Source organism: Micropterus salmoides, unplaced genomic scaffold (genome assembly GCF_014851395.1).
Source record: "Micropterus salmoides isolate LMB-PRFRI ecotype aquatic unplaced genomic scaffold, ASM1485139v1 Ms_hic_scaffold_19, whole genome shotgun sequence".
Lineage (NCBI taxonomy): Eukaryota > Metazoa > Chordata > Actinopteri > Centrarchiformes > Centrarchidae > Micropterus > Micropterus salmoides.
This window is the reverse complement of record NW_024041039.1, coordinates 32,433,850-32,447,518: the sequence shown is the minus strand read 5'-3', so window position 1 is coordinate 32,447,518 and position 13,669 is coordinate 32,433,850. Positions and strand designations below refer to the sequence as shown.

The window sequence follows — 13,669 nt, the reverse complement described above, 5'->3', positions numbered from 1 at the left end:
GTTTAATGACGGTTGGCAAACCAACTGCATACCGACACCACCTGGGCTGGTGTGGAACAGTAGAGTGCTGTTGACCTGCCTGTCAGGTCGACATACTGCCCCCACTTTCATGTGCAGAAATTCATCTTGCGGATGTGTACCGTTAATTTCTGGAGATGTGCACAACCTGTGAACACATAGTTAAAAGCAAGTATATTCAGGGCTTAATACCTATTTATTCCAGCATCCTTTGCACTACGTGTACGTACACATATGCATGTATGTGTACCTGTACCTGTTTATCACATCTACCTCCGACATGTATATAATATTAATAATTATAATTTTACTCCTGCATCCTTTGCACTCACTTTGTGCTCACTGCACTTTGTCAATCTGTCTATATTGTTTTTGTTTATAGTGTGGATATATGTGTTCTCTATACTTTAACCTGTGTCTGACTTTATTATTGTGTTATTGTATTATTATATGAGTAAACACATCGTGAGCAATGTACAACCCTGAGTGAAATTCCTCGGATGTGTACACATACCTGACAAATAAAGCTGATTCTGATTCTGTTGTGGTAAGAGAAGAGGCCATGGGAGACGCTTCTGCAACAGCGCCACCAGCCAAGAAGAGCTCGGCACCTACCTTCTGTCTCCAATTGCTGACAATGACTCAAATCCTCTGAATCGGTGGTAAGTCTATCAAAATAACTTACCCAGGGTAAGTACTGGTAAAATTCAGGCCAAGTCTCTGAGAGTGTTTTAAATACAGGTGGCAACATTGTCACATGTAAAAAGGCATCTTTGAAGCAAGATAATGTAGACCAGCTTGTATTTCTTGCTAGAAAGCTCTAGAGCCTGTCATAGGGAGTCATCAACCCTGCCCCAGCAACATTTTTGTTGTTGCTCAATCTTTTTTCGGTTTTATACAGCAACTCTGACCACTTTCCATATTTTATATCCTGGCTGAAGCGCTTTGGTTTCAATCTATAAGAATACGATAATCAGCCTATGTTGTAGTTTAAAGTTACAGCTATTAATTTTGACAAAGGTTAGAGTTTTATGTTTATTTGACCATTTCTTGTTTGTGTGAAGGCTAAATACAAACAAAAGGTGAACATTAATTTATTTGAACCGTTTTTATTTCTAAAATCTTGGAAAATTAATTTTATAGAAGTTTGTAGGTACAGACATGCTGTGGGCATTCTTGGCAGTTTTTCTGAGGCTTTCATATTGTTTATATTAATATTGGTATATATCATAATCCCATTGACTGAAATTAAGAAATATATTGTGATATAAATTTTGGCCATATTGTCCAGCCCTACCTGAGTCATAGGCTTTAATACACATTGATACAGTGTTCATATATTTCCATAAGGTGTAGGCTGTTATTATTTGAATGTTTATGCAAACACAAAGTGCTGCTAATAAATACAAAACTATTTCACCATATTTTAACGATACTGTGTAAACTGATAACCGTGAAAACTTTGGTCACTATAACCGTGATGTGAAATTTTCATACCGTTTCAGCTCTATACAATCAATGTGTAGGGCTGTCGCAATAACTGCACTACTGCAATACAGCACTGTAGACAAGGCAACTGCAGGGGATGGCAAGCAACCACACAACCGCAGGCATGCTCCCATGCCCACTTCTCGCTCCTCCCATTCAGCTCTCGCAAAAGCAGGCTTAGTTGCTTCCCGAGTTTCCCGTGTCTTCCCCGGCTCCAACACTCCCCCGGTAGAGGCCCATGCAGGTGGGCGGCCTACCTCTCACCACCAGAACTTCCGGAGGATGAAAGCAGGGGTGCATTTACTGCAGCCAAACGGCCATGTCCTCGCCACCTGTTCCCTCCGACCAAAGTAAGAGGCTTGCCATTAGCAGCGGGGGTTCTGGTGCTCTGAGCTTCCTCTTCATTAATCCCCTGACCTAGAATGAAATAGAGCCCCCCCTGTGCTGGAACCAACAGACCCTGCCCCTGCTCACCTTAGTGGACTCCAGAGCAGACAAACATACTTGGATGCCAAACTTGCCGCATGTTAGTGGTAACACCGGCATCACCAGTGAACCAGTAGCTGCTCCCCTAAATGCAAATCATGATCCTTGCCCATGTCACTCACTGAAATTCTTGTTAGCACGGAGGTGGAAAGTTTATCACCACCAGTCACGTGACCAGGGGCCTGTACTACGGAGCAGGATGTAATCCTTGGGTTTTCAGCACTACAATGGTGGATCATTTCTTGTCGCCGTTGTTTTTAGATTTATTTTTTATTTGCTGCTAAGTCTGTTTCTCACAGCCTGTCACAGCCGGTAAAAGAAATGTTTTCATTGTTTTTATAATAGTTGGGTACTCAAGTTCAGTTTAATATGAATTAGTTTCTTATAACTTTAGGTTGCATTAGAGTATTTGAGCACTTTTTATGGCATGAGTGGATTTTTTTTTCATTTTCTCACTTTATAAAGTTAATTTAGAACAATGTTGTGCAAGTCTGATAAAATCAATCTGATTTTTGAAGTGAGGAGAAGTTCTGAAAATGAGTTGAACAACCACAGTTTTTAATGTTGAAACGCTGACACACAGCTGCTGCAGCTGAAAGAATAAGGCTAACAGGGTCATACACACCATGAGGACACCTCTAAGCAACACAATCGTTTCAAAGAATACACAAAGGGAATTACAGTCAGATCTACTCACATGATCTAATGATGAGCAGTGATATATAACTTCCTCTCTCTTCCTGCATGTGGCCGCTGTGCTGCTATTAGCCTGGATTATGTTAAACTTCTTCATATCTGTCTAATATTATAGTTTGCGCTTGGTTTGCAAAATACACCACTCTGCAGTAGGGGTGGAATAAATAATTGATTCTTAGATGCATCACAATGCGGACGTGGAAGATTCTGAGTCGATTAACAAATGTCAAAAATTGATTATTTAAATGTTAATTGATAACATAATGTTGACGGAACGCAAAATGCGGAACTCGAGGAAGTGCAGCACCCGGACCGTCTGTGGCGTGCACATAACAGAGACCAGCGTTCCCCCTGTATTTGGCACACCATGGCTGCAGAATGCACAAGTAATTGATTTTAACTCGCACACTGTGCGAGCATGGTGACGCTCAACGCTTGGCAGTTCCCAACAGCTGGAAAGTGCAGGCGGTTAGCGAAGCTAACATCTCCCTTGTACAGCATGTGTTTTGGCTGCTAATTTATGTAGTGCCAGCTAAATCAGTAAAAAAGTAAACGTTAATGTTAATGCCTACTTACTTGTCAGGGTTGAGAACATCAGGTAGTGAAAGTGGTGGACAGCTCTGTCCTGTTCACATAACACACACACTAGTCAAATTATATCTCAGTTTTCAGAAGAGTCTGAAAACTGAATATTAAAGAGGAGAAGGTGGTGACCAGGAGGATCTGTGGTTAGTAAAGTAAATTAACTACCAGCACTACCAGCTCACCTCGCCTCAACTCTACTTGTCTTTTTTTGGTTTTCTGCTGTGGAAAAGTTGTACCTGTACCTGCTACCACATACTTTTTTTTGTATCACGTCCATTGAGGTTCCAAGCGAGCTGAGGCGTCAATAAAATGTGACGTGAAACAGTGTTTCCCACTGTGTAACTGTGGCGGCGGCCGGTGGTGGGGGGATGCAGTCGATATTGACTACCAGCTATATACAGCGTGCTAGTGTCGAAAACCCAGGTGTTTTCTAACATTAACTTAGCTCTCCTTATTAGATAGGCTCCGTACATGCTTGCTAATAACTTCTTTAAGCTGGGTCTCGACATTGACAGCTTTGTGTTGGACAGATTTGTGCAGCTGTGAGGGAGAGAGAGAGAGAGAGAGAGAGAGAGAGAGAGAGAGAGAGAGGTGAGAGGATGTGCTGCGTGAACATGCTACAGCGCTCTGCAGATTTTAAATAGGCCTAGTAAAAAAAAATCGAAAATCAATGTGTGGCGGTCAGTGTTGATATTGTGGCGGCCGCCACAAATAAATGAACGTATGGGAAACACTGTGAAAACACAGCAGACTGCTGATTGGTCAGAGAGAATATTCACTATTCACTGCATCATCATTGCGTGCGCCTGACAGAGGCCAGCAACAGGAAGTTTTATATTTTACAATTTTCATACGTCATTTCATCACTAAATCCACTTCTGAGAAGTTTTGAGGTGAGAAATCAGCTGTGTAGATTTTAAATAATGACAGTTTTACTGGCGGAACAAAAATCTGCTTGAAAGTTGAGGAGCTCCGCAAGTGGCGGCGGGGGAAGCCTGCGCCAACCCGCGGGAGGAGCATGTGAGGCCGGCCAGCCGCCCGCTCACACAGACCGCTGCAGCAACAGCAGCAGAGGAAAACACAGCTGGAAGGTTTTCATACCGCTTATCTGTCTTTACATTCTGAGGAAGGTTGAAACGTTTTAACTTAAATCAAGAGACAGCTGTTTGTTGGTGGCTGGCGTGTGTGTCGCATTGAATATTACGTCGCAGCAGTTGTGTGTGCAGGGTTTTTCCTGCATAGAGAAATTTTTGGCGTCCTCAAAGAGGTTTTAGCAAGCGCCAAAGGAAAATCACCAGCCCCAAAATGATCTGAATTGAAAAAATAAAAGCGTTTCAAATATTCTCCGAATGTGATTTAATAGGCATTTATCAAACAACTGTTGAGCAAGCGGAAGATAAACTTAAACACGACGTCTTGACTTCCAGTAGTCACCTCTCCTCTCATCCACAGCGCTGTTTGCGTTGGTTTGACTGCACCTGAACGCTCCGCTACGAAGCTGAGCTCGCGCTACTGGGAGAGATGACTTCCTGTTATTTCTCACAATATAAAAGCCGTTTGTGCTTAAAGTGTGCCGGTGTTCACCGGTACTATCACTTTTACATTTTACTCTTTGGCGTACCGGTGTTGTAGCCCTACTGGTTTTCAAACTAACTGGTCGCCGTACGCGTGCGCGTGTTGTGCGCAGCAGCTGCGGACTGACTCCATCCCCAGATTCGTCACACATTCACAAACATGTTCCCGGCGAGTTTCAAGTCGCATCTTAAATCTACTGCGGCGATCATGATTGAATAAGTGAGCACTACATTATCTAGCCACACACGAAAAAAAGAAATGGAAGAAAATAGACTTTTTACAAAATCGCGTCAAGCTGGATTCGAAGTCACCTGAGCAAAAAGTAACATCTGGTCCCAGATCTTCACGTTACCTGCGAGCTGATCCAGCAATCACAGATGACTGTCTTCCAGTCACGTATTGATTAAGCACGTCATCATCCAGGTAACACTTTGTTTGGGCTGCTCTACAACAGCTGGTTACTTTGAGCGATCTTAAAAATACCACAACATGTTTATCAAGGTGTTTTTCTCGTGGCAATATTGACCCCCTACACGCTATGGAATGCTTTTAAACAGTGACTTTCTTACTCCGACAATACTGTGAAAACATGAATTTATTAAAACACCGAGCCACATGAGGAGCAGAAGTGGAAATATTAGTAGTCCTAAGGCATAGACTTCATTCACATCCATCCTTCCTATATTGTAGGCTGTAGTAAAATACGAGGCACCCACTCAGACCTCTTTATCAGTAAATGCTCCTCAATTCCGCGTTTTAATGCCGAGCTTTAGCTGCTCCAAATTATGAGCCCAGCGTGGTGTGCCATTGAAATAGGATATAATAAATGACCCAAACATTTCAATCCCTGAATCATTTGTTCATATACTGTTCGCCGAATTAACCGAGGACAGTTCATTTGTGCTGTGTACCATTGGATGTACTGACCACTGTGAGTGAATTACTTTGGTACAGAAAAAATCTTATAAACCGGAGGATTCTCAGGCAAGTTCTGAGGCGCTCCCATTCCTGTCCCCACACACGCATTCAGTGAGTTACACTGTGTAGCCTACTGCAAGTTGAGCCTCGTTTTTTATTTCCCAAAACACGAACTTAAAACCCATTTAACTTGTTAGTTGTTGTTCAAGCTCATCTTCATAAGGCTACATTAGCCTAAATCAGGTCGCCGGAGTGTATTTGCTGCTTGTTCATCAAGTGTAAAACACAAAGTAACTTCCTTACAAATTCCAGTTTTTCGTTTCCTTATTTCTGACTTGATGCTTTTTGTGTTGATGATGACTGTAAATCATTAAGTCCATGAGGCCTACTACAGCCAGGAGGAGGCAGACATAAAAAAATGGATGAGGCACTACAGCAAACTTTAGAAATGCTGAACTCGTTGTTCTGTATTCACGGTTTTTATTATTGACGAGTTAGTAGGACTTTGCATAAACAAACGAGACAATAATTGAATGACTGAAAACTAAAAATAAATACAAAAATAAAACTACTGTTTTGTCCAGCTGGAATTAATATTAGGCTACTAATGGTAGTAGTAGTATGCCTACTATGATCTGAAATTATAATGAATACACAAACAGCACTAATCAAACCTTAACCACAGTGGTGTAGGTTAATATCAGAGAAAGGTTTTATTTGTGAAACAGCTGAATCTTAACAAATAAACTATGTAAGCTAATTATCAAAATCAAGTGTAACCTGTAAATATTATTATACTAACATTTTACTTTACTCCTCCAGATTGTGGATATATTTATATTTATATATTTAGATATATTTTGTTTATCAAATGGTCAGAAATTACAAGAAAATACATACAGGAATACTATCTCTGGGTACTATCTGCAATGGAAAACAGTGCACGGCCAAATCGAGTTGAGTTGAGGAGAGGAGAGTTGAGCTGGTACTGGTGATAGAAAAATGGCATAAGGGAAGCAATCTAGTCCTTTTAAGCGAGGGAGATTCTTTTAGATTTCAATGTGCAAATTAAATGCATAGTAATTATCCAGAAATCACATTTTAAAAAAGGTGCATAAAGATAGTTTTATAATCGCATCGCAGCCCTCTGAATCGTAATCAAATCAAATCGCAAGGTGCCCAAGATTCCCACCCCTTCTCTGCTGCAAGTAGACTGGTTCATGTTTGCAATTGGTCCTCTTCTGCAAACACCGGCCCTTTTATGTGAACGTGCTCATGGCTGAATTGGGAAACCCTGGGTTGACTAGCTGAGTTGATAACCAGCATCATGTGACTGCTTATCCTGATTGCAATTGTAAGGGATAGTAGTTAGACAGTTATCCGGAAAGATATCCTGTTTATGTTGAACTTTGTAGTACAGGCCAAGATGACCCTTTTGGACACACTGTCTGGACATATCTGCAGAAGATCGCCAGGGAAAGCATCTTTTAGCATGCCTGATCCATATCAGGCATGCTAAAAGATGCTTTCTCAGGTGTACTGCAAGAGAGGGCAGATGGTGTGATGTGGATGAGAACTTGTTGCCAAATGCAGAAGGCACAGTTGACTAGCACTATTGTATTACTATATCTGCAGCTATCATATACACGTACAATATGGATGTATGAATATATAGTTTTATATGTATTGCATAACTGGAAGTACTTTAATTTCAGTTAGTGCACTTGGAATTACTGTCTGCGAGCCCATTGAAGTATATTGCAACATTTCTGATAAATTTCTATGACATACACTGCAAGGTAGGCAGCACAATCCATGCCATGAAATGTTCTTATTTTTGTTCTAATGTTTTTTAGGTTTATGCATAACTAAATAAAGATAATTTTACAAAGACACTAGTGCCCCTGTTGTTAGTGATTTTTTTTATCATTATATGAGGGACAGTGTTACTATTGGCAGACAAATGTTGCCAGTGTTCAGGTACAAGAGTTGATTCTGAGATGTGTATCAAGTGGGTTGGGGTGGGTTGTTAACCCTAGGAGTTGGTGTTAAACCCACACCAGGAGTGAGTTATCTTAAAATGCAATATCTTCTGTCATCTTAAGTCTGTTTGAATCAGTTACTACTTAATTTCACCCAGATATAATATATAATATACAATCTCACCCAGACTTCATAAGTAATTACTCCAAAAGAGTATACACTTGACTTCAACATGGCAGAAAGCTGCAGCACGTGTTCTGACAGGAACCAGGAAAAGAGAACATATTTCTCCTGTTTTAGCTTCTCTGCATTGGCTTCCAGTAAAATCCAGAATAGAATTTCAAATCATTCTTCTTACCTACAAAGCTCTTAATGGTCAGGCACCATCTTATCTTAAAGAGCTCATAGTACCTTACTACCCCACCAGAGCACTGCGCTCCCAGAATGCAGGGTTACTTGTGGTCTCCAAAAGTAGACTAGGAGCGGTTTTGTACAAGTAAAATTAAAATGAATAGACAAAACACTGCTTAATTGACCTTTTACTAAGCCACGCCCCCCTTAGTTACTGTTGCTAAGTCCGACAATCTGTTAGACCTGTCGGATTTATCACAGCGCTGCCACTGTCTATAATTGCACAAAATATTGTCTAATTTTGGGAAAACTGAAAAAAGTGATCTCAGAAAGGAGACAGAAAGGTCTGCATTACACATTTGAAGGTTGTATTCAGGATGTCAAACTGACATGAAACAAATAAAGACAGAAGCTAAAGCCTACCGATCACAGAGTAAAAGTGAACCACTGCATTACCTGACAATTGAGACAAAGGACAACAATATTAAGGATCAACACTGTTCCTGGAAAGCTGGGTAGGTCTCTATTTACTATTACAGTAATTCAAAAGCAAAAACAGCAGGGTTTTATAACGTTACATTCAGTAGCAAGTTAGGTAACATTAGCTAAAATTACATTAGGAACAATCCACGGCCTACATTTTCTGGATTTGTTTTAGGTTTTGGAAAGTGAATAAATTATTATAATTCTCCTTTCTCCTTTTACAGATACTCAGTCCCCAGAGGAGGATTCCTAATGTCCCCGTGGTATTTAGCTTCAACCGTCTGGCCACAAATTAGTCTTCAACAATAGGAATACGAAAAGGTATATATAAAAATACAGGCTACTTTTCTTCAGTATGATTCCTAATGATTCTGGTGACTCTCTGACCATTCCTGAATCAAACAGGCCAAACAGAAACAAAAAATGAAACAAAAAATAAAATGAGCTTCATTCAGCTTGCCTCTAAAGCCACCTTCAGGCCAAACAGTCAACTAAGCACTAACGACATCTTGTAATTATTAATAATCAATCTTAATTAAAGCCACTAAATGCTGTTTTATTTATTTTTAATTTGGTGCCATCCAGTGGCAGTATCAAGAATGACAGTGAAGGTGCGCGCTTTTATTTTCTATCCAGCATTGGTTAACCTTATGTAAATGTAAATGCTCCGTATTTGTACAGCGCCTTTCTAGTCTTTTCGACCACTCAAAGCACTTTTACACTACAGTGCCTAAGTGCTCAAACGGAAACTAACATTCACACTCATTCATGCACTGGCAGAACAGCCGCCAGGGGCAATTCGGGATTCAGTATCTTGAGCACCAGGGGGACACGCAACCAGGGGGAGCCAGGGATTGACCAACCCGCTCTACCTCCTGAGCCACAGCCACCCCTCTTATACTGCTTAAGAGAAACTTGATGGGGCTTTCCAACAGTTTAGTGCTGCACTAGGGATGAACAGAAATTAAATTTTTAATGAAAATTTTTGCCAAATACCGAACAAGAACTTTTTTTTTTTTTTACCATTGCATAAATTAAGTAGTCAAAATGTGCTTCAAGACTTCCCAGCCTCTCTTCAGGTAGGACTCTCATACTGCAACACTTGTCTTTGTAAAGAGATAGGGTAAAGTCTCTAACCTGCCTGTCAGCTCGCTCTGGGCCGCTTCAGGTACCATAAATGCTTCAATACGTGTGCACTCCAAATGTAGGTGCGTCTAGCTTAATCATCTTCTCAGAAACGAGTGACAGAAACACTCAAAGCGGGTCAGACCATTTGTTGCCTTTTCTAAGAAGTCAGCCACAGATGGAGTGGATGCGCTTGGGGACAATTCAGCAGAACAGTGTCTACAAACAGCGATTTTTGCATCTTTCTCTGACTCTTTAAAATGTTTCCACACTGCCGACATGTCAATGTAATTGTTTGGTAAAATTGAATCAGTGTTTTGACTTATTAGGCCGAACACTGGAAGTGCTTTTTTTTTACTATTTTCGGCCAATTAATTTTGGTTCCATCTAATTAGTGGACTTTAGATTTTGAGATCTGTGCAGAAGAGGCCAAGGCTTTCTGACTTTTAGTCCCTAGTATAGGTCCAAAACGCTGTATCATACACTTCCCATAATACTCATTAACATCTTTTGTCTGACCCTTCCAGTCAGGTGAATGTCTGTCCAAAGCCTAGTTTGTAACACTGTAACACTGATAGTCTCCAAACCACCACCCACCCCACCCCTAATATCAATCAAGTGGTGCAAATAGTCTGGTGTTACTGGTTTCCCATTAGGAGAGAGTTAGAAGATGGAAGAGGAGGGAGAGTGTCTTTGTAGGAAGGATAACAAAGAGCTAATCTGTTCACAACAAGGCATGTTCACCATGGCTTAAAGAAGTCATACAGACACTAACTCCACTCATAATATATTGTGTTAAATGGTGGTAATTGAAGGCTTGAGTGTTAATTCAATATGAAAATATTTCTAGCTACTACATGTATTAGGGTATAATTAAAATAAGAAATCAGTAATTCGTTAGGCTAGTCCTTTGAGGTTGAGAATTGCCGTTGAGTTGAAGGGCAGTGGGCTCATTTTGACATACATTCTCACAGTCATAGCTGAATGTTGCAGCGAACTATTATAAAATGTACCAAAATAAAGCTTGCTTTATTCCGACGTGGGTGTTTACTGAACCGACTGAAACGGCTGAGGGCGGGAAGAAGGGGGTGGGGGGCTGGGTCCTTTGTCCCTCTGCAGCCCCTTCCTCCCCCAATGTGACAGGAGCGCGAGCTCCTGTTGTGGCAGCATTTGTCTCTCGTGCAAAACATGTGCCAACCCCGTTTAGTCTTCCACAAATATGTGTTGTGGCAGTTATAATAGAAGTGGCTAGTTAATAAATTACAAGCGGACTAAAATAAAGACCTACAACTTCCTTGTAGAATTAACGGACGCGTGTAGTCTGTCATAATGACTCCACAGACTGGGCTAGTCGTTCACTGTCACAAGGCACCATAACCAGAGGTTACTTTCAAACGGTTAACGCTGTCAGTATTCATTCTTTCAGACGCTGGCATTTGTGTTGTGTAGGTTTGTGTGTAACGTTAACTAAAGTTAGCATTGGCTAAACAAACAGCATAATTAAACGGTCCAAAAACACAAACCCACGTTGTTAGGGCTGTAACGTTAACGTTACTTTCCCGGCGTGAAGGCTAAGACAAACACGCTTTTGAGTTAAACAATTTAGGTTCAACCTAGCTAAAACATGCCGAAGACAGCATCCCAGCTAACCTGCGCGAACACCACCACGGTGTCAAAACCACAGCAGGCAACAGTTAAGCACGTAGCTCAGGAATAACAAGTAACAGACACCGTGGTTAAAGCAACTCCACAGAACACAACACGAGTATGCCTACAACACAATCATGCAAGGAACGCCAGTGCCAGCAGACAGATCAGTTAAAGTAAATCCAAGGCTGACAAGGGGCTCCCGTTGTCTGGTTTATTCAAGCGTCAAGTTAGTAGCGTTAAAGCCCAATGGTTGCTTATTATCCTTGTAACGGAGGGACCGACTTACCCGTTTTTTCCAGCTCGTCTGCGTTCAGTCCCTTACAAATAAGAGTGTGTCCGCATTGTGTTATATCTCCTCCGCCATCCGACAGCCAGAACCGCTGCTTCTAATGGACCGTAGGCATCGTTTAGTGTGTGTGTGGTAGACGGGTCTCCTGTGTGTGTGTGTGTGTTTGGATGAAACGCCTTTTCTCCTCTAGCAGCTGCATTGTTGACATTGGCTTCCTGACGTCATGCTGGCCCTCATTCACAACAACCGCCAGCCCCCCTGCTCTTACGATGATGGAGCCCCCTTCTTTGCCTTGTTGACGATGTGAGATGAACTACGCTTTCACCAGGGCCGGAGCCAGGATTTTAGAAATACTGAGGTCATGAGTCCTGAAGAGGGTGGTGGGGAGGTGTAGCCTACAACTTTTAAATTAGCCTTTACATTAAATATATACCAATATATAATATGTCCTTTAAAATATTACATTATACAAAAATTAAACATTTCCAGTCCACAAAGATTCTTCGGAATTGTTAAAACTAAGTATACTGCTAGCAAGACTTTTTTTCCTGACAACGGGAATCCACTGACTTTTTGTGCTTCTACTAGGCTACCTTCTTCCCAGCTCTATGTGACCCCGTTTCGTTCTGTCAACTTCAGGCTGCATTTCCCACAAGGAGCATTTCAGAATCGGAGCATTTTGCCTGCCTGATTTTGCATTTTTAGATTTTGTTGATTTAGTAATCAGTTTTTTTAATTTTGTGCTTCTCCTGTGATGTAGGCTACGTAGTTAAATTATTTCCTTTTGTGTCTGTTTTGACCATGTTTATTGTTGAAATAACAAATATTAATTGATAAAAAGGAGGTGATGAAAATGGATTTGAATGGAAAAATAGAGCTTCGTCCCAAGCTGTGCTTACGATGCAAACTGATCGGGAGGGTATGCTGACCAGTTTTTAAAGAGTCCTGCACAGAAGTCAAAACCTATTAGCGATGTTAATTTTGGGGTGACAATCCTTTTCGTTTGAACCACAAAACGAACAAATGTGAAACCACCTTTTTTTCGTTTGTCATTTTAAACCAAAAACGAAGAAACGGGGAAAAAGAGCCGTTTTCCTTTTTTGGTTTCTGAATCCAAAAACGAATAAACGACTAAACCAAATTCAAATAATGGTCCGATTTTGGTTTTTTGAAATTCCTATTTTTATTTCTCCGTTTGAAGATAGACGTTGAGAAAATAAAGACAGGTGGGCCAGGTGACCCGGAAGTAATGGAAAACATATTAAAATAAAAGCCAGGCTTGTAGAACCAGCTTGTAAAAGGAAGTTTTTCCTTGCCTCTGTCTCCTAGTGCTGCTCTTGGTGGGAACTGTTGGGCTTCTGTAAATAACATCATAGAGTACGGTCTAGAACTGCTCTTTTATGAAAAGCGCTGTGAGATAACTGTTCTTGTGATTTGGCGCTATATAAATAGATGTCAGTCACTTTGGTGCATTTGTCAGATCAGAATTGAAATTCTCAAAACTAATTGTTCAACCTCCACACCATCTCGTCACTTGTGCACATCATAAAAGCACTATCTCATTGTTTTGAACAAATTGCGAATGACTTGACACACTGATGCAAATGATTATGTACAATTGTCTGCTGTTTCCTACATTATCAATTGCTTATGTCCTGCTGATCACAATGAATTATACCAGTCTCTGCTGAATAATCTTACCCCCCAAAACATCTAGGCAGTCGTGGTTGTACACGTTCAAAAAATATCCTTTGTCTACAAGTATACACTCTAGCTAAACGAAATGTTGTTTCTTAAGGACCATAAACAAAGTAAGGATAGACCACAACAACATCACAATAGCAACACTTATACCAATACTCAATACCAGTAACAATACACAGTGAGAAGTTTTTAAATTATATATATATATATATATATATATATATATATATATATATATATATATATATATATATATATATATATATATATATATATATATATATATATATATATATATATATATATGGGAGTAGTTGA

General features: G+C 40.5%; 1 protein-coding gene across 2 annotated transcripts in view; it reads right to left on the bottom strand.

Moving 5' to 3' along the window:
- The window catches only part of LOC119910643 (transcription regulator protein BACH2-like), a 91,547-nt gene extending 79,589 nt beyond the window's left edge, over positions 1 to 11,958 (bottom strand). For both annotated transcript variants that reach the window (XM_038729352.1, XM_038729353.1), the window contains exon 1: positions 11,645 to 11,958. The gene's annotated coding sequence lies outside the window, so the exon portion shown is untranslated. The remainder of the gene's footprint in view (positions 1 to 11,644) is intronic.
- Between the last annotated feature and the right edge of the window lie 1,711 nt (positions 11,959 to 13,669).